General features: G+C 40.1%; 1 long non-coding RNA gene across 1 annotated transcript in view; it reads left to right on the plus strand.

Moving 5' to 3' along the window:
* Positions 1-22,964, plus strand: part of LOC132406831 (uncharacterized) — a 178,011-nt gene that overhangs the window by 154,154 nt on the left and 893 nt on the right. The window lies entirely within an intron of this gene.

The following is a 22,964-nucleotide window of genomic DNA, read 5'->3' on the forward strand; positions in this document are numbered from 1 at the left end:
GGCTTCTGAACCAGAGTGGATAATTTCACTCAGCTCGGTACTGAACTGATTTCACAGCCAATGGTCTCACTTCCAGACTCTACAGCTTAAGTTGTCAGTATTATTTATTTATTTATGTGTCTTCTTTTGTGCTTACACAGTTTGTCTTCCTTTGCACATCATTTATCAGTCTTTGTGTGCAGTTTTTCATTGATCCTATTGTATTTCTTTATTCTACTGTGAATGCCTGTAAGAAAAGGAAACTCGGGGTAGCGTATGGTGACATACATAATGCAATAATAAGTTTACTTCAAACTTTTATTAGGTGTTGAAAGAAACAGGTATTTTTATTGCTTTATAAGGGAAAGCAGAATCAGGCTTATTATTAACTTACAGTATGTGAAATTTGTTGTTTTGCAGCAGCAGTTCAATTCAAAGACATAAAACTTACTATAAATTACAAAATAAATAAATAACACAAACAAAAAAGGGATGAAGAGGCAGTGTTCATGGATTCGTGGACCATTCAGAGGTCAAATGGTGGAAGAGATGAGTCTGGGTCTTCAGGTCCTATATCGCCACTCCAGTGGTAGTAAGGAGAGGAGGGCATGCCCTGGATTTGTGACAGTTGCTGTCTTCTAGAGGCACTGCCTCTCGAATCCCAGGGAGGATTGTGCCCATGATGGAGCTGAATGAGTCTCTGGCCCTCTGCAGCCACTTGCGATCCTGTGCATTGAAGCCAAGAGACCAAGCTGGGATTAAACCAGTCAAAAACGTTTGACTAACTGACGCTAAATAATACCAGATGTACCTGTTCCGACTTCAAATCCATTTTAAAGATGGACTTAGGAACGGAACTCCTTCATAACCCGGGGACTGCCTGTACTTTTAAATCATTTCTAGATTACTTATAGTACCTAATACAATGTAAATGCTATGTAAATAGTTGGTATACTGTATTGTTTAAGGAATAATTACAAGAAAAAAATAATCTATACATGCTCAAACAATGAGTGCTTGTAGAGCACTTCCGGGTTTTCCCGATCCACGGTTGGTGGAATCCGCGGATAAGGAGGGCCGACTGCATTGAGGCCCAGGAACTTGCACTGCCAACCCCTCAATGAGGACCGGAGTGTGTTCTCCCAACTTTCCCTTCCTGATTCCTGAAATGAACAACCTATTTCAACTCTCATTGGAAGTGACTACCAGGCTGACAATAAAAACAGGTTTCTGAGATGTGCCGCTTGTACCACTATTTGTGAGCTAACTTCCAAGATATATTCAAAGCATTTTTGGTCAACTGCAATGTCCATAAGTTAACTCAAATGAGATGCAGGATGATCTAGTCAATTGGCTACAAAGTATCTTGGTGGGCGAAGTCAGAGGGAGAAGGCCTGTGACCACTGTTGTGCACAGGCATTGGTGCTGTACGCAGCGTCCTATATATTAACAATCCAGATGGTAATGCAGGTGGCATGATTAGTAAACAGATGATATCAACACTGGTGATGGAATAGACACTGAAGAAGGATTTTAAGCTTACAGCAGGATCTAGATGAACTGGGAAAGTGAGTAAGCAATGGCAGATGGAATTTAACTTTGACAAGTGCAAAAGTATGTATTTTGGGAAGTTAAATCAGGTCACAAAATACAGATAATGGCTGGGCCCTAGAGAGTGTTGTATCACAGAAAGACTACAAGTACAAAATTCCTTGAAAGTAGTAACACAGGTAGACAGGGTGCTGAAGAAGGCCTATGGCATGAGTAGGCAGGATGCTGAGTACAAGTGTTGGTATGTCATGCTGTTACTGTACACGATGCTTGTGAGAGTGTGCCCAGCGTATTGTGGGCAGTTCTGGCTGCCATATTGTAAGAGGGATGTGATTAAGTTGGAGAGGAAGCAGAAAATATTCACAAGGATATTACTAGGATTGGATGGCTTCAGTTATGAGAAAGAGTTGGATATGTTTAGACTTGTCTACCTTGAAGCAAAGAAGGTTAAAGGGTTAATTTATAGGGTTACATACAATTATGGGGACATGGGTGAGGTAAATTGTCACAATGTTTTACTGAGGACAGGGGAGTACAAAGCTAAAAGGCATGGAAAGGGCAAATATTTAAATGGGATCTAAGGGGCAACTTTTTCATACAGAAAGTGGTGTGTAGATGCAACGAGCTGTCAGAGGAAGTAGTACAATTACAATCTTTAAAGATATGTGGATAGAAATATTTTAGAAGGATATGAGAGGCACATGGAACTTGTCCAGGAAGGCACCTTCAGCATGGAGGAGTTGGGCCACAGTGACTCCTTAAAAACTTAACCATATAACCATATAACAATTACAGCACGGAAACAGGCCATCTCGGCCCTTCTAGTCCATGCTGAACGCTTACTCTCACCTAGTCCCACCGACCTGCACTCAGCCCATAACCCTCCACTCCTTTCCTGACCATATACCTATCCAATTTTTTTTTTAAAGGACAATATCGAACCTGCCTCTACCACTTCTACTGGGAGCTCGTTCCACACAGCTACCACTCTCTGAGTAAAGAAGTTTCCCCTTGTGTTACCCCTAAACTTTTGCTCCTTAACTCTCAACTCATGTCCTGTTGTTTGAATCTCCCCTACTCTCAATGGAAAAAGCCTATCCACATCAACTCTATCTATTCCCCTCATAATTTTAAATACCTCTATCAAGTCCCCCCCCCCCCCATCAACCTTCCACGCTCCAAAGAAAAAAGGCCTAACTTGTTCAACGTTTCTCTGTAACTTAGGTGCTGAAACCCAGGTAACATTCTAGTAAATCTCCTCTGTACACTCTTTATTTTGTTGACATCTTTCCTAAAATTCGGTGACCAGAACTGTACACAGTACTCCAAATTTGGCCTCACCAATCCCTTGTACAATTTTAACATTAAATCCTAACTCCTATACTCAATGCTCTGATTTATAAGGGCCAGCATACCAAAAGCTTTCTACACCACCCTATCCACATGAGATTCCACCTTCAGAGAACTATGCACCATTATTCCTAGATCACTCTGTTCTACTGCATTCTTTAATGCCCTGCCATTTACCATGTATGTCCTATTTTGATTAGTCCTACCAAAATGTAGCACCTCACACTTACCATCATTAAACTCCATCTGCCATCTTTCAGCCCACTCTTCTAACTGGCCTAAATCTCTGTGCAAGCTTCAATATCTTACTCTCTGTTTATCACTAACGGTGCAAACAACTTTACTATCTTCTTTTTCTTCATTCTCCCACACATCCTGAGCAGCTGCATCACTGCCTGGTTCAGAAATTCACCATCTCAGATCGCAAGACCCTGCAGTGGATAGTGAGGTCAGCTGAGAAGATCATCGGGGTCTCTCTAACTGACATCGTGGACACTTACAATACAAGCTGCATCCACAAAGCAAACAACATTATGAAGGACCCCATGCACCCTTCATACAATCTCTTCTCCCTCCTGCTGTTTGGGAAAAAGGCACCGAAGCATTCGGGCTCTCACGAACAGACTATGTAACAGTTTCTTCACCCAAGCTATCAGACTCCTCAATACCCAGCACCTGGCCTGATACCTTGCCCTATTGTCCTGTTTATTATTTATTGTAATGCCTGCACTGTTTTGTGCACTTTATGCAGTCCTGGATAGGTCTGTAGTCTAGTGTAGTTGTTATGTGTGGTCTTTTTTCTCTTTTTTTTCCACGTAGTTCAGTCTAGTTTTCGTACTGTGTCATGTAACACCATGGTCCTGAAAAATGTTGTCTCATTTTTACTATGTACTGTACCAGCAGTTATGGTCAAAATGACAATAAAAGTTACTTGACTTGACTTGTTCCTACACTCTGGTTCCCCTCCCCCCTTGTATCTAGTTTAAATCCACTGGAGCCTCTCTAGCAAACCCACCTGCAAGAATATTTGTCCCCCTCCAGTTCAGATGTAAACCCTCCGGCTGGAACAGGTCCCACCTTCCCTGGAAAACTGCCTAATTATCTATAAATCTGAAGCCCTCCCTCCTGCACCATGTCTTCAGTCACGTGTTGATCTGCACTGTCTTACTATCTCTAAACCCGCCTGCACGTGGCACTGGTAGCAATCCTGGAGGTCCTGACCTTTGGGATAGTATTGAGAATCTGAAATACATACTTTGGAAACACATGGTGCGTGTAAGTGATGAAAGGAGGGGCCCAGCTCCCCCGTTTCCCATTCAGCCATCCCTTATTATCTGCCAAATTGAAGGAAGAATCTCTGGTTCCCGTAATGAACCCACAGAGTGACAGAATGTTATCCTTGACCTTGAGGTATAGCCGGAGAAGAAAATCACAGGGAGTGGGGTTAGTGCAGGGAGGTGTTGCTGAGTTTAAGAATAGGCCATGATCTTACTGCATGGCAGTGCAAACAGAATAGCCCACTTCCACTTCTATATATTTTTTTTGATTTTCTTATATAGGATGGTAAGAAAACATTAAAGTAATGGACTGAATCATGTTAATAGTCAAAGATTTCAAAGAAAGCCAGTTTGTTATTCATCTATTAGAATAACTTGTATTTCAACATGTGTGGTCAGATGGGGAAGTCAGGTACTGAAAGGTGCTCGTGCATTGTATGATCCACCTTCTTTTGGATTTGCCATTAACTCAGCACTACAGAGTTAACATCAGAATTAACAATTCTAGTTAACATCCAGCCCTCCACTTTATACCAGGAAGGACAAGCAAAAAAACCCTGTGCTTTCAAGTAGTATTGCTGCCATATTGATAGCGCGATATCGATATGCAGCAGCCCCTCCGGACTCTGGACTGGGAATTACCAAACATAATGTGTTTTTTTCTTGTGTGGTCTGTTTTGTGCTTTTTTGTGATATCATTCCGGAGAACGTTGTCTCATTTTTTAACTGCATTGCATTCGTGGTTTATAAATGACAATAATCTGAATCTGAGTATAAGGCTTCTACTTATTTAATTGTATTTTGGAAATTATGATATTTTACATTATTCCAGTAGTATTTACATGCTTGTGACTATGAAATATGTTAACAAAAGTCACTGTTAGAAAGCCTTTAGCTGCCTATCAGCCTTCAAAAAATGTTGAGTATTTGGGGATGGGGCTTCAGAATTGAACCACTTGGAGCTCCTCTGGGTACTGGGGGTCAACTTGCCTCGCCCTCCAATCAAGTATGGGTAAGAAGGCTGATTGTGAATCAGGCAGCAGGACGGGTCCAGAATAATCCAGCCCCTTAGATGTTTAATTGAGAAATTGTGACAATAATTTTGTCACTTCATATCCCTTGTAAACTTAAGCTTTGATTCTTATTTAAATAATATCAGTTGTGGTGCAGCTTGATGATTGATACAAGTTCACAATTACCGACAAGGTAATTATTTCATGATATGAAAATTCACAAATGACAATTGGACTGGTGTAAAATATTAATAGCATTAAGTTGGGGAAATATAAAGCTATTATTACCCAGGACAGATTTTACTCATAAGCATAAGATACTGCAGGGTAAATGTGCTCATGATCTACAATCATTTGACAGATATTACTTCATTGGAGAACTGAATGGATATTAAAGCAGCTCCATTGGAATCATCACCACCACCAAAAGCCATGGAGGCAGCAAATTACTCCTTGAATACCAGCTTATAAATCTTGTGTTGGCTGTGATATTGCAATTATCTGATGCCCTTTGTCTAAAGGTTTATCATAATTAAGAACACAGGCATAGGGTTAGCATGTTATTTAGCATTAATATGGTGAAAGATGCAATAATACTGTCTGATTAAAAAGTCTCTCTCTCTGTCTTTGGCATGTGTCACTGTGGGTCAATGAAATGCCTTGCCCTCAGCTATAAAAATTAGCCTCTCTCTACTAATCTTGCACCAAAGTCCCATAGATGTCTTTGCTGATAAGGCACACATTTCTCATCAGCTTACAATATAAATTTTAGATAATGCAGAGAATGTAGCTGCCATGTGCTAAGTATATCAGTTTGTCTTATTTGTAAAAAGAATCAAACCATTAACAATTGCTCTGGGTATGACTGAAAATAATTCATAGAAAATATTTTAACTTGCTAAAAGGAGCTCTTCATGTTTCTTGTTATGCGATGTTATTTTCTGCACTGCAAGTCAATGTGGATAGTGTTTCAGCTAAGAATTTGACACAGTCATGAAGCCAAATGCACATCAGTTTCAGCTTCAAAGGAATATAAAACCAGTAGTGAAACTCTTATGCTCAGGTTGCAAAGACTTGGCAAGAATTGTCGGTCTGCTTTCAGAGTAACTGACACAATGGCCAAGGTAATTTGAAATAGGATTTAATTTTTCACCTGAGTAGATTCATCTGATTAATTGGCTGTAGCTCCAGAACAGTGTGCATATGTGATTGCAGATGTAGTCAACAACCAATTTAGTATCAACTACATGGTCTGAGATTTGTATTTCTGCACCAAGTGACTCTATTTTCCACGTGTTTCTCACTTTACTCCAAACATTATACAAAAAACAAGTCTTCAACTTTGAAATTTGCTCTTCCTGCTTTGAACTTCAGGCTTGTATGCCAGGTGCAGTGTGGAGTTTGCTTAATTCAATTAGTGTATACTCAATGGAATTTAGAAGAATGAGACGTGGTCTCAGTAAGACACATAAGGGAAGGTGGTCAGGTTAGATGCTGACAGGCAATTTTGTCAATGTGTAGGTTCCAGGTTCACAGCCACAGGAAGAGGAGTCAGAAAATTAGGGCAGGGATGAGAAACTTCTTTCTGGGGTTGTACACCTTGGGAATTAATTAAGCACAAGGCTGGTATTGATTATTTTCATAACTGTAATCAGTATGTTTTTAGAAACATGAGGAATCAAAAGGTTCAGGTTCAGGGCACAGAAGCAAACTTGCAATATTGGACCAAAATAACAGAACATATTGGCCTGCTCCTGATTTTATTTATCACATTCTTAAATGCACATTTTCTCCTTGCGACGGTATCAATTGTATTGAAAAGGAATGTATCCCACTATTAATTATGTTCCAAAGACATAAGGGGTTAGTAGATCACATGGGTGTAATTGGGCAGCGTGATCTCATTGAGCTGGAAGGGTCTGTTACAGTGATGAATCTCTAAAGAAATAATATAAAACGTAATGGAAACATCGAAAGTAGGAGTTTACTTGCCTTGCATCACAATCTGTTTACTCCCACTGTCTCCACAATCTTCAGCGGTAAAGATCACCACCTTCCCTTATGTGTCTTACTGAGACCACATCTCATTCTTCTAAATTCCATTGAGTATACACTAATTGAATTAAGCAAACTCCAAACTGCACCTGGCATACAAGTCTGAAGTTCAAAGCAGGAAGAGCAAATTCCAAAGTTGAAGACTTGTTTTTGTGTAATGTTTGGAGTAAAGTGAGAAACACATACAAAATAGAGTCACTTGGTGCAGAAATACAAATCTACAGTGTCATTACCTTCTGAGGAAAGAAATTTGGTCTTGATTGAAACATATAAGATTATTAAGGGATTGGACACGCTGGAGGCAGGAAGCATGTTCCTGCTGATGGGTGAGTCCAGAACTAGAGGCCACAGTTTAAGAATAAGGGGTAGGGCATTTAGAACAGAGATGCGGAAAAACTTTGTCACCCAGAGAGTGGAGGATATGTGGAATGCTCTGCCCCAGAAGGCAGTGGAGGCTAAGTCTCTGGATGCATTCAAGAGAGAGTTAGATAGAGCTGTAATAGATAGCGGGGTCAAGGGATATGGGGAGAGGGCAGGAACGGGGTACTGATTGTGTTTGATCAGCCATGATCACAGTGAATGGCAGTGCTGGCTAGAAGGGCCAAATGGCCTACTCCTGCACCTACTGTCTATTGTCTATTGTCTTGACCTCCTAAGTAAAGGAGATGTCCTCTGTAAATTTAGTTAGTCTGGCGCTCTCAGAATTTTGACTATTTTAGTGAGATCCCCTTTCATTCTTCTGAACCCTGGTGAATATATGATTAATCAACCAAATCAATCTTCATATGGCAGTCGTCCCAGAGTCAGTCTGGTAAACATTCCCTCTATAGCAAGTCTATCTTTTCTTAAGTCAGGGAACGAAATAAGCACACAGTACTATAGTGTTGTTTCAGCTAGGCTCCTTAACACTGTGTCAAGGCATCCTTGCTCCTGTACTCAAACTGTCTTGCAATGAAGGTCAACATACCATTTGCCTCCTTCATTTCCTGAATCTTCCCAATTTATTATATTTTAGATAAAACTATGCTTTTCTCTTTGCCATATTGAAGTGGATTCACGTAATACAGCATCTGTCATGCCACGCCCACTCTCATATTTTGTCTAATTTGTTTTTGATAGATCTTGTTTTCTTCTTTAGGTGCAATCATGGCACTGCCATTAATGGAAAGATTTTCAGGTTTTTTCAGTGTGAAGGTATTAGTGCTGTGGAATGTGGGACTAATTAGTGACAAGAGATGAGGTCTAATTTAGTAATAAGCAGAGTAAAACATTCCCTATATCCCCAATGCTGCAACATACTTCAGTTCCCATGCATTTGTGCACTATTCATCATTGCCATTGTGGCATCCTTGTGTCAGTGCACTAACTTTGTATTGTGACACCCTGTGCCCTGGCAACTGCATGCAGGCTGATGCAATTCATTTCATTTGTTGATAATATGATGTGACCAAGTGTCTCCGATTTTTCAAGGGACTTCTGACTTTATAATTTCAAACCAAGTAGAATTGAAGGGGGAAACCATGCAGGAAGGGGATTAGAGTAACACACACACAATGCTGGAGGAACTCAGCAGGCCAGGCAGCGTCTAGGAAAAGAGTAAACAGTTGACATTTTGGGCTGGACCCTTCGACAGGACGGGAGTAAAAAGCTGAGGAGTAGATTTAAAGTGTGGAGGGAGGGGAGAGAGAAACACAAGGTGACAGGTAAAACCTGGAGGGGGGAGAATGAAGTAAAGAGCTGAGAAGTTGATTGGTGAAAGAGACAGAAGGCCATGGAAGAAAGAAAAGAGGGGAGGAGTGCCAGAGGGCGGGCAAGGTGATAAGATGAGAGAGGGAAAAGGGGATGGGAAATGGTGAAGGAGGCGGGATAAGGGGTATTACCGGATGTCTGAGAAATCAATGGTCATGCCACCTGGTTGGAGGTTACCCAAAAGGAATATAAGGTGCTGTTCCTCCAACCTAAGTGTGGCCTTATCACAACAGTGGAGGAGGCCATGGATGGACATATCAGAACGGGAATGGGAAGTGGAATTACACAAATCCAGGATGTCCCATAACTTTTGTGCCTTGCACTGAAAGAAGTAAGAAGTCCTCCAGCCTACCTTACCCAATTCTAACTCCCCCCACCACCATTTCCTTCAATACAATGGTAATTGCTGTTTTCTAGGATTCATGTTAGATTCCATGCTGCTGCCACCTTGTCTCAAAAGTGATACTGCCAGCAACCTTATTGCTCATTAATTTATAGCCTTATGGGGTCCTCCAGTATTCAATTCACATGTTTACAAGTGCTTGAAATGGACTGCAACTTTAAGTGGAAGTGTCTCAGATATGGCGTTCTAACTCAAATCAGTTAGATCTTTAATGCCAACTTAACCTTATTGTGTTAAAATGATTAAGGTATCAGTTAGAATGCAACAACACAGTGGTTTGAAGTACGAGGGAAAGGAATGATTTATTTAACTATGAAGTAATTATTGAATGCTATATATCTTGGTAAGGTCAGGGTGTGTTTTAAAAATATAACCACAATGCTAAATTCTTTGGGTACTTGCCACAGCTCAACACCATCTCAAACGTTAGATTCTATGTACAAGCTGAACATTTCTGCAAGGATGTTCATTGCCATGGGATCACATCAGCTGAAAGGCTTAACTATAGTAGAGAGTTAAGGCTACCCACAGATAGCTGGGGAGTCCACTTGCTTTATATCATGGATTAAAGATCAGAAAGATCATTGAGAAATAAATCAATATACCGGGAAACAGGCAGCTCTATGAGGCAGGAGTTCAGGCAGTAATGCATTGAAATTAGTTCTGATGTGGGCAAGTGCTCCTGGGTTAGGGATGCACCAATGAAAGCTTCAGCTAGAATCTACAATTAATGCACAATTCAAAATCCAGGTTAGAATATCTGGGGAAAGAAAACAAATCTTCAGATCAGATGGCCTCCGCTTTTCTGTCAGAATGAATCTTCAAGGCGAACAAGCCACTGACCTTCCCATTTCCCATTCACTATCGAGCTTATTTATATAAATTTTGGCAGAAATTCTTCTCATTATGTTGGTGCACACTGTAGTCTAACTTAAGATATAGCAGCAAGTGTCCCCTTTGCAAGAAAATCCATCTTCCACCCTCCTTCCCTGCAGTCAATACTTTAGGGGCCATTAGAGAAACTTCCAAACATCACAAAGAAAGAACACATTTAGCAAAATACAGAGCATATAATGGTTTTCAAAACGGAAGAGGTTAATGATTAGAAAGAGAAAAAAAATAGAAATTATGGCTTTGATAGGCAATAACTTAAGGCCTGTTGCAAATATTTATGCCAGATCAATGGTTTCACTAGTGTCCTTAAGTGCTGAGGTCATATATTTCTTATGGAATTTGACACCAATAACACTAACGTAAATTAGCAGGACCCAGTATATGGCAAAAGTCTCTGTGCGTTCCGGACTTGGTCTACACAGTTTGTATATTTTTCAGAGGGGGACTGAAATAACAGTGGGTGTAATGAAAGTCAGTTTGATTTATAAACTACTTTATTTCATAGTAGGTAAAGTGAGTGCAGAGATACATGGTGAAATTGCTATCACTTCAGCTTATGTATGATGACAAACATGAAAATCTTGCTGTGTTCCACCAGCATTTTGTGTGTGTTGTTGTTTGAATTTCCAGCATCTGCAGATTTCCTCGTGTTTGCTCTTTACATTCATTACTACGAAGCCTCTGCCAGTGATGCCTACACTGAAGAAGTTTAAATCTTCTCTTCGACGGGAGTTCAGTGAAACCCTCTCTCGCTGCTCCCCATCTATAATTCCTTCAGCCCTTCAACTTTTGGATCATATTTTGACCCAGACCTGCTAATACAGCCATTTATCCCCCTCCCCCCCCAATACTTTCAAATCTCTTACTATCTTTCCTTTCGGATAGTCCTGACGAAGGGTCTCGGCCCGAAACGTCGACAGCGCTTCTCCCTATAGATGCTGCCTGGCCTGCTGTGTTCCACCAGCATTTTGTGTTTATGTTGTTGTTTTATGAAAACCTAGCTATTGAAGAAGTGAGTGTTTGATGCAGTGGCTTTATAATGATGTATCTCTGCGTTGGAAAGTGATCATCCGTATGGCCCATTACTGAGGATTTACACACCTTCCCGCCACTCGACTACATGCATTTCCCAATTTGTCAGTTCATTCCTCTGTTGTAGCAAAATAACCATCAGCCCAATTCTGAAGGCACGTGTATGCTCTTTTTGAAACATGTCATGAAGTTGATGTGCGGCTGCATTCCAACCTTCCATGTACACCAGTATAACCCAGGAGCAAAACAGTCAAGCGCATTCCAGAACCAGAAGTCTGATTCAGCTTATCTTGCTGAACTTGCGTTTCAGTTACCTTAACCAATCTGGAGGCAGCTAGCCAAATACAGCAGACAGGATCCACAGAATAGCCTACCAAAAAAGAGCAAAATAAAAACAGGAAATGCTGGAAGCACTCAGCAGGTCAGGAGGCATCTGTGGAAACAGAAGTAGTTAATGTTTCGGGTCAAAGTCCCACTGTCAAACTGTTTCTCTTTCCATAGATGCTGCCTGTTCAGCTGAGTGTTTCTATCATTTTCTGTTCCTAGTTAGGATTTTCAGCATCTGCACTGTTTCCCTTTTTGTAACGGAACACTGTACATTAGAATACTGCAGTGGAAGCTATACCTACAGAAGCCATGGCTGGAGAGCAGTAATTGATCACTAGTAGGAAAGAGAAGACGCAAGCATATCAGTGGGAGTAATCTTAGTGACATCGTTAATGCAAGGTTCACTTAGGATTCATTATTCTATCCACAATGCCAATGTCTCAGCCTCCTAACACCCAGTACAATCCAGACTTTTAAACAACCATTCATGGTGAGCCTGTACACGATCATTTGGTAAAAATTCATGTCTTACTCTTCCACACTATTTAAGTGACCGTACAACAGCAGAATATAACTTAAGCAACTAGCAATTTCAGATAACTGAAAACAAATAACCTAACATTCAGTTGGAATACCAATTTGGTTAACTATGTATGGTTGATATCCTTACTTTTCCTCTTCTGTGTTGCAATCCCTGTAGCATCAGCAGAGGTAGAGGCAATGTACCATTTCCCTTACTGTGATAGCTGAAATGCTCTTGGCCAATTTCATCTGAGCTTTGGGACCTTGGGGTCCCTGCCGTTAACTGCACCACTTAAAACCATGTGGGGAAATGTGGCCTGGGCTGAGCTGAGATTGGAGGTAGGTGCTGGTGAGCAGAAACTGAAGAGTAAAAATAGTTTGGTCGAAGCCCCCATATCCATTTTTCCTCTTACCATCATTCCTCTCATGGCCCTGCTGGACTCTTCTGCCAGAAATGGACAGCATATCATTTTGGTCCATGGATCAGTAGGGTAATGAATAGCCAAGCTTGAAATCTCATGTGCCATTGATGGTGTCCAAGCTTTTTGTGTGATACCTCCTGCCTTTGATGTTCCATGCAGGTGACCATCCTGTCCATGGACAAAGACATTGTCCGAATCAGCAGATGAAAACCCATCCAGGTTATTTTCAGACCCACCAGTTGTCTGTACTAATAGGCATGAGCCCTGTTAGGGGGTACAGCTGTTTGAATAAACTCCTCTGAGGAGGAGATATTGTCCTGTTGCATGCTTCAGAATGGGTTAAAGACATTAACTGGACTAAGACGCAAAGAGTGATTAAGTCTTCCATTGTGCATTTGGTGACTTTTACTTACTTTGGGTTTGTGCAAGTGAGTGATGTATAGAATGTGGTTGAATGAGATAAAGTTCTGACTCCAAACTCCTGTGAGGTCCTCATCTTTTAACCTCCAATAATCTGACTTGTATCTTGAGGACTTCTACAAGCGTCAGTGGTGATCTCTGCAAAGAGTTACAGTCAGCTTTTCATCTCTCACTGGTGATCTATGTACCTCTCTCCTTCAAAGAGGGCAAGTGACCCAAGACCTAAAAGTGATTATAAATGTCAAATGGTGGAAAGAAAGTTGAAGGACTCAAAATAGCTGTGATTACAGGTGTACCTGGAATATGGAGGGTGAAATTTCAGTAGCGATCCCCATGAAACAAGTCAAAGCCAGGAAAGAAATGTGGCCTATGGGAATGTGTTTTGGTCAATGCCTTATCAAAAGCAGAACAAGGTAAAAGAGACAGATGGAAATCCTGAAGACACTGGCTGTGATTTCAGAAATAACTAAAAAAAAACTACAGATGCTTGAAATCTGAAAATTGCACAGAAAGTGATAAAAGCATTCACAGACAGGCAGCATGTGTGGGAGAGAAACGAAGTTGACATTTCAGGTTGAAGACTTATCAGTTGAAAGTTATTAAGCTGAGGTATTAACTCTGCTTCGCTCTCCAGCAAGGGAGAACTTTTACTTCAGAAACCTTCCTCCTGGCACTTAATCCTGCAAGCAGAACAAGTGCTACACCAGCCCCTACACCTCCTCCCTCACTACCCCACAAGGTCCCAAACAGTCCTTCCAGGTGAGGTGACACTTCACCTGTGAGTCTGTTCACCGGGGTCATCTACTGTATCTGGTGCTCCTGGTGTCGCCTCCTATATAGAATCGACGTAGATTGGGAGACCACCTCACCAAGCACCTATGACCCATCCACAGAAGAGTGGGATCTCATAGTGGCCATCCATTTTAATTCCACTTCCCATTCCCATTCTATCAAGTCAGTCTATGGCCTCCTCTACTGTCGCGATGAGGCCACACTCAGGTTGGAAGAGCAGCGCCTTATATTTTGTCTGGGTAGCCTCCAACCAGATGGCATGAACATAGATTTCTCTAACTTCCAGCAATGACCCCCTTTCACCGTTCCCCATTTCCCTTTCACCTTATCTCCTTAAAAGCCTATCACCTCCTTCCCTCTGGTGCTCCTCCCTCTTTTCTTTCTTCCACAGCCTTCTATCTTCCCCTAGCAGATTCCTCCTTCTCCAGTCACCAATCAACTTCCTAGCCCTTCACTGCACCGTCGTTCCCCCCCCTCCCCCACCCCCAGTCTCACCTATCACCTTGTGGTTCTTCCTCCCTTCCCCCAACTTTCTAACTCTGACTTTTCTTCCCAGTCCTGATGAAGAGTCTAGGCCCAAAGTGTCGACTGTACTCTTTTCCATAGATGCTACCTGACCTGCTAAATTCCTCTGGCATTTTGTGTGTGTTGCTTGGATTTCCAGCATCTGCAGATTTTCTCTTGTGTTTTTTACTTCAGAAGTGTTAGTTAATCGTGTCACTCCAGCATATTCAAAGGTCTAGAAAATATGTGTTGCATTCGTGTCCAAGATTTAAGAGGATGCTTTAAGGATAACTGCTAGTTAATCTGCAGTCCTCATTATATAATAAAGAGACAGTCCCAACCAATAACGAACAGTCATGGCCCCATAGTCAATCAGTTTCGCTTGGATAGTGACTTCAATCCCAATCTAAATGAGTGAAAAAAATGTGCTAGTCACCTGTTTTTTGGCAGGATCCAGTCATCTCATAAAGAATAGCTATTTTTGACAGCCGTGCAGGTGATGAAACTGCTCTCTACGTGCGTGTTGAGTTTCTTCAGTTCTTAATTGGTTCTACCTCCACATCCGGCCCCACAGTTTGTACTTGGTAATTAAGTGGTGAACCTCCCTGGACAGCTGTGCTTACTTGTGTACACTTCTTTGTACTGCATAGTTTGAACTTAGTTGTTAGACAAACGTGCAAGCAGCCTTATTGAATATGTGTTTCATAAGCATAAAGAATATTTAACCATGTGCCACTTTTATTTTAGATGCTCTGAAGTATTTTGGATTACAGTGGAGCAATGTCATGCTTCAGGCAGATTTTCTCCCCTGCACTTCTGTATAACTATTTACTTGGGTAAAGCATGGAGGGTAGCTCAATAGGAAGGATCAGCTACTTCTTAACAAAACTATTATTATAAAGCATCGGATGTATTAATGGCTAAATAGAACAAAAAATAGTTCAGTACAGAAACAGGCCCTTTGGCCTACCTTGTCTGTGCTGATTATTGAGCCAGTCTAACCAATCCCATCTGCTTGTATGTTGTCCAAACCCTTCTATTCCCTACTTGTTCAGATCCCTCAGGCATTGCTATTATATCTGCTTTTAACTGTCTTCCCTGGCAAAGCCTTCTAGACTTTAACATTCTTCATGTAAAAAAACAACTTAGCAAACTTCTTTAAAACTTCCTCCCTCTCATTTATGCCTACATGCTCTAGTATTTGACCTTTCCACCCGGAGAAAAAGACATGTCAAATTGCTCCCTCAGCCTCTGACCCTCCAGAGAAATGTCAAGGTTGCCCAACCTCTTCATATATCTATCACTCTCCAAACAGCTAACACCCTGGTGGACTTTCCAAAACCTCCACACCTTTCCTACCACATGACAAACAGAATGCACACAATCTGTGCCTAATCAAACTTCTATTGAACTTCAGTATGACTTGGTAACATATATACTCAGTTCCCCAACTGGTGAAGGCAAGCATGCCACATCCACTTACGTTGACAGTTCTAGAAAGCTATGGACTTGCACCTCAAGATCTCTCTGTACATCAGTGCTTCTAAGGGTCCTGCCGTTTACTACGTGTTCCGTCCTGCAGTAAACCTCCAAAAGTGCAATGTCTTGCTCTTCTCTGGATCAAACTCCATTTAACATTTCTGCACCCCAAATTCCCAACTAATTGATGCCGTGTTATCCTTTCGGCAACCTTTCTCACAATTTGCCAGGCACCGATTTTTGTGTTATCAATAAAATAACTAATCAGACCACTTACACTTTCTCATCCCTTGTTCTCTATTCCAGTAATTTCAGTGTGGAAGAAGGAACTTAGTAGCAGAATATGTTAGTGCAGGTTTTCAAAACCTGATGAAGGTTTAGCTGAGAATATGTTAGCGCAGGTTTTCAAAACCTGATGAAGGTTTAGCTGAAAATATGTACTTGACAGTTGAAGCAAGTGAGACCACATTCATATATACAATCCACATATTGTTCATTGGAAATTTGGGTGCCACACAAATGTTAGAAGAGGATATTGACCTGTTCTGCTCCCATTGTTGAAGCTATACAGAGTGTGCTGATACTGTACCCATGTGAAGAATTTCCTTTAATCACATATGTTTCATGTTTGTTTTTGAAAAATTGTGATGGTATATTGAATATGCAGGGATTTTATTAATTATTTCCCAAATGTTCTTAATTAATACTAAGTATGCTATTTTTGACATTTGTGCTCTATTCACATCAAACGTCCTTTCAATACATTGTGACATTTATTTACAGTACATTCTTCTTAGCTGCATAAATGTATTTGACAGCTTGATGTCATGGATAACACTGTGAATATTTATAGAAGCAGATGAGTGATGGAGCTTGTCATATCCTTGTCTGCTGTGATCTGAAATGATTGAAATCAATGACTGAGCCACGATGAGCTCCAGGCGCTCCATATCTATCATATTCAACTAGGTCATAATTACATTTGGATAAACCATGCCATATACCGAATCTAATATAAATATCTGCAGGTTTAGTACATGACAAAACACATAAACATAACCTGCACCACTTCCGCTGACAGGTTCAATAGTAGGTGCAGAGGTTGCCTTAAATGGTATTATTTAGCTGATTGAGTTATGACAGCTGCAACCTGAGAGGGAAGTGAGCTAGTACAAAATAGCCTCGACCATAGACAAATGATGATAAAGCGATCACTTTAAAGAACAATCTCCATAATATTTCATGCTCACTCTGCAATGTAAAGTCAGCCATGACTCGAGGCTAACTGCTCTATCAATTGGGTTGATTCACTGCTGTAACTACTCTTGATCATAATATTTCAAATAAATGGCACAATGGATTGTAGTAATATCTGCATCAATATTAACCCTGAAAGAACTAATGGATGTGTGTTCTTTATGAATTGACAGTGCCTTTCTGCTACAGTTGAAGTATTTCTACTTTTCTTTAAGTGGATTAAGTAATAAAATACATTCAACTGTAGACAAAATACAGTAACATGTTATCATGTACACATTCAGGAAATGCAATAAGCAAATAAAATTATGATAAGGGAGTGTCTCCTTATGCTCGATGTAATATTTAAAAAATAATTAAACTCCATGTCACTATTCTGTGAAACTTTTATTTTATTTAACGTTTCTCTTAATTTGCCTGCAAGTTATTAGGATTTGGATTGGATTTCCTCTTATTTAATTTACGGCACAGTATTCACCCGTGAAAATCCATGTCCTTTGTTTTAAGAAGAAACAGATCAAATCAAGCATTAGAAGGAGTTTTATAATAGAAATGGGGGGGCTATATTAAAATAAAATCCATGACTCGTGGAAATAAAACGTAGAAGGAGTCAGCCTTAAAAGAAAAAGAAATTCTAATGTTTTATGTAAGGCATTTCTTTGGCTTTGTTCTTCCGAATGAGTAGTGATTAAATATTCTCTATTCTGACTAGAGTAAATAAAAATCAATGCAGTCATGTTATTCCAAACTAATTATTCTATTAAGAATATCAAATTGGTGTGATAGCGAATAGAAATAGTGTCAGAATTGTACTCTTAATTATTGTTAAAGAGTTCATTGTCACATCAAGTTTCTTATGAATTAAACCTATAAGTGCACAGAAAATTTCAGTTAAATTGCTTGATTTCTCCATTATTAGATGTTGAAATATCTCACAACTCTAGTTAAGGAACAAATAGAAATTTTAATGTAACTTTGAGATTAAAAACAGATGTCCAATTAACACTGAATTTAGAGGTAAATGTTAAAAATTTCATCAGTTATTCTCTAGTATGTTTAGAAGAAACTCTTACAGATAGAAGTAGCTGCAGCACCAAACAGGAAGTTATTTAGTCAGTCAAAATAATATCTCATGAATAAGTGAATGTGAGTAGCTTTGCTTTATATATGAAGTGGAATGGAAACGTTTGGTAGGAGGAGAACTAGGTGGCCATTTCTTTGTTAGAATGTCAATATATTATTACTACCATGTGCTAATATAAAACCATATTTCACCAACTAATTTACACTTCAATGGGAACAATGAATAAGAATGAAGATATTTTATAAATTGCAGATTTTTTTTCATCTTAGCGCAGTCCCAGGGGTACTTAACCTAGGCCGTTAACCCTGAAGGAAGAGTCATTGTGGGACATAAACCTAGACATGGAAAACAAATGATAAACAACAAATAAAACAAAAAAATTATCATAGAAATCCCAGGGATTCCTGTTTAAATAATATTTACAGACAACACATCATACATGTTTGACTTAGTACCTTGGCAAATATAGCATAGTTCACTTTAAATTTAAATGCTGTTTTAAATTTAATAAATTTCAGTACGATGTGACCAGTGGAGACTTGAGCTACTCATGATTTGTAAGAGTTAACTGGTAGATGTTCAGGCTGAACACTGGGTAACCTAGAATTTACGATGTAATGGTGATGAAACTATGGGTTTACTCTTCCTGCTTTGTAAATCTTTCAATCACACTTGGCATGGAGAGTTGATAATGAGGCTTACTATTGTTTCATGTACCAAGGTACAGTGAAGAACTTTTCTTGCATACCATTGCAACAGTGCAGTGGGTTAGTTCAAGGGAAAACAGTAACGGAGTGCAGAATAATGTTGTACAGTTACAGAGATAGTGCAGGTAGACAATAAGGTGCAAGCTCATAACGAGGTACATTGTGAAGTCAGGAGTTCATCTTATTGTACTAGGGAATCATTCAATGGTCTTATTATAGGGAGATAGATCTGTCCTTGAGCCTGGTGGTACGTTAAATCAAATCAAATCAAGTTTACTTATTCGGCAAACCATACATAGAAAAGCTGAACAAGACAGCATCTTCTGGTGTCAAGGTGCAAAATATTCAAAATCGCAAGCAAACATTCAAAAATAGCGAGTAACCTAATTCAAAATAATGAGCAGAGAAGCACATTCACTCAAAGAAAACATATACAGTCCAAGACCCTGAGTGAGACATGTCCAGTAGTTGACGGTACAGACTCCTGGCAGTGTACAGATACACGCAATCCAGCCTGCCACCTCACCGCTCGAACATAGGAGTGCAGCACTGAGTTCAACTACACTGTAGTGCTTCCGCATCTACTCACCTGTTTTGCAGCAGCAGGCAAGCCCGAGGCTTGAGGCCTAGTTCTCGCTACAACGGAGGCTACGCAGCTCCCATGTCGTCTGTTCCTCCACCAGACAAGGGTAAAAGGCCTGTGACAACTTACATTATCACTGTCCCACAGAGTCTTGCGATCGCAAGTGAAATGTCCGAGATAATCTCCTACGGTGAAGCTGCACCAACTCTGATGCTTCCGAGTAGTAGGCAGCAACATGGTCTGCGCCCAGGTCAGCTGCTCCATCGCAGACTGGCTCCTCCAACAGATCAGAGGGAACCTCTAATATCCCGACCGGTTCCTTCGACACCTCGGCTGGCTCTGTTGCCGACACCAGTCCAGCTACTCTGATCAATGAGCAGCTCACTGATGGAGTTCCCTTGCATGATCCGATGTTCTTGCAATAAAATTGTCTTTGGATCATGAAGAAATTTTACAAAGAAAAAAGCACCTTTATTTAGTCCTCGAGAGGCCACTGCATTGGCATGCGTTACCACCTTAACAGAACTTTATCAGGTTTTTGCATCTTCTGCCTGATGGTAGGGGGCAGAAAAGAGAATGGGGCCTTTGATTATGCTGGCTGCTTTACTGAGGTAATGAGAAGTATAGAGCATTGAGTCCACGTAAGAGAAGCAAGTTTCTGTGACGTGCTTAGGTATGTCTGCAGCTTGCTGCAGTTTCTTGCAGACAGGCAGAGCAGTTGCCATAGTTACAGCCAAAAATACAGAAACTATTTTCTATTCTATCAGAAGGAGCCTAGATAGATTGAGAAACAGTATTAGTGATACAACACATATTTCAACTTTCTATGTGCAATTCACCATATTAAATCAAGCCCTGTTGACTTAGGTGTAAGTAATTCATACATCCTGCTAAGTAGTCTCTAAGGCCCTGAAATTCTAACTTTATGTGTGAAGTATTATTCTTTTTCTTCTTTAGTTGCTCTTCAGGGTTGTGGCAGACTTGCTTCCTCTCCTGTTCGGTGGGTTCTAATAACGTCAATGATCAATCCAGAGATTTTGCCACAGGTGGGGTAGTAAGAACTTGGTGAAACACATCAATGAAGTAGCTTAGAAGTTGGTGAACTTTTCCTGCCCTTTAGATTTGAATTTCGGTGTCATCCTACCACCTGGACTCAGTACCATTCCAACTGCTCCGGTCCCTTGATGATATAGAAATTTTAAAACAAATATTTTTAACAAATTTTTAAGATATTTCTGCTTTTTATTATCCAACATGTGCCATTTTATTTTTCTCCCTATTTAAACTAAAAGTGAATTATAATGTATTTTTTAACTTCCTGGTTTCTTGTCTGTGAGAATTCTTAAACTAATTGGCCACTTAACCTACTTGATCACTTATTTGCTCTTGAATGCCACGATACCTTTCTCACTGGAGATGATAATGATGAAGGGTTTTCAATCTAAAAGTTTAACACTGTTTCTGTTTCCATGGAGACAGTCCAACCTGCTGAGTACTTCCTGCCTCTTCTGTTTTTGTTTCAGATGTACAACATCTGTAGTTCTTTGATTTTTCAGAAATGTGAACGAAGTCTTATGTTAATGGTTATTGTCTTGTAGATTTGTGGCAGTTATCAACCTTTCATATGATAAAACCTGACATACGATTTTAATTAGATCTGCAGGTTAGGTTTTTGAAACTTGCTCTGATAATGTAACTTGCTCTAGTAACGTTCATTTGAACAAATGGTGTTCAAACATAAAATCAGATAACTATGGGATACTTTTTTTCTTAGACTCAAATTTGAAATTTGGTAATTGTCTGTTAACAATACAAATTGTCCAATTTCCAGTAATGCCAATAGATTGAATAGAAGAAAAGAGTGAGTTTATGTGGTGTGGAGCCTCACATACAAAGTACAAATTCAGGTTTCTCAAATGGCAAAGTTCAAGGTAAATTTATTATCAAATTACTATAATACAGCCCTGAGATTCATCTTGTGGTGAACATTCTCGATAAGTACAAAGAAATGCAATAGAATCACTGAAAGACTGCTCAGAACAAGACAGACAAATACCAATGCACACAAGACAACAAACTGAGCAAATACAAAAAGAGAAAATTAAAAACAATGACAAATGAAATAAGCAATAAATATCGAGAACATGAGATAAAGAGTACTTCAAAGTGAGTCCATAGGTTATGGGAACAATTCAGTGATGGGGTGAGTGAAGTTATCCCTTCTGGTTCAAGAAGCTGATGGTTGAGGGGTAATAACTGTTCCTCAACCTGGTGGTGTGGGTCCTGAAGCTCTTGTATCACTTTCCGGTTGGCAGCAGCGAGAAGAAAGCATGTCCTGGTGGTAGGATTCTTGATTATGGATGCTGCTTTCCTGTGACTAAGTGCCTTGTAGATGTGCACAATGGTGGAGAGGGTGTTACCTGTGATGGACTGGGCCATATCCATTAATTTATGAAGGATTTTCCACTCAAGGGCATTGGTGTTTTCATACCAGGTCATGATGCAGCCAGTCTCCATCTGCAATTTGCATGACTGACAATAGTAAAGTCTGAGCTACTGAAGGCTCGGAGATGGTGGGCCTTCATTGCTGCCCTAAACGCCAGCGGCATAATGAGCAGTAAATGAGAAAGTAGCTACTGAGGATTTTGTGGAGAACAAGTATTGGGAATAAAGGTTTTAAAGTGTAACGAGATCTGGTGTGTCACCTAAGACTAACAAATTTCTACATATTTACCATGCTGAGCATTCTAAGTAGATGCATCCCTGTCTGGTATAGAGGGGGCTTTGCATAAGATTGGAACAAGCTGAAGAGGGTTTCAAACTCAGCCAGCTCCATTATAGGTTCTAGCCTCCCCACCACTGAGGACATCTTCAAAAGCCGATGTCTCAAAAAGGCAGCATCCATCATTAAAGGCCCCCATCACCCAGCATATGATCTGTTCTCATCACCACCATCAGAGAGTTGGTACAGGGCACTGAAGACACACACTAATGTTTTAGGAACAACTTTTTCCCCTCTACCACATTTCTGAATGGACAATGAACTCATGTACACAAACTCACTTTTTTCTTGCTCTTTTTTGCATAACTTATTTAATTAATTAATTGTGTGTGTGTGTGTGTGTGTGTGTGTGTGTGTGTGTGTGTGTTTCTTTCTGTAATTTATAGTTTTTTTTATCATGTATCGCAATGTACTTTTGCCACTAAGCAACACATTTCATGACATATGCCAATGATATTAAACCTGATTCTGATTCCGAGTTAATTTTATTTGTGAGATAAAAGCATTCTATTTTCAGGACACCTGGGTACAATATTGATGTCAATAAAAACATTCTGTTGTGGATACTAATTCAGGTGAGCTTACACCTGTTTCTGTGGGACATGTGGTTGATAATATTTGCAACCACTTCTTTAAAAACTAACATCACTGAAACTATCAACTGGAAGTCCCACCTTTTCTCCCTAATGAGTGTTATGCCTGAGCTGCTAGCAGTGGCTTATGGCTGCTTCTATTTCTAACGCTTTTTCTTTCAAAAGAGTTTTCTATCCATGCCTCTGCTG

Source organism: Hypanus sabinus, chromosome 17, assembly GCF_030144855.1.
Source record: "Hypanus sabinus isolate sHypSab1 chromosome 17, sHypSab1.hap1, whole genome shotgun sequence".
NCBI lineage: Eukaryota > Metazoa > Chordata > Chondrichthyes > Myliobatiformes > Dasyatidae > Hypanus > Hypanus sabinus.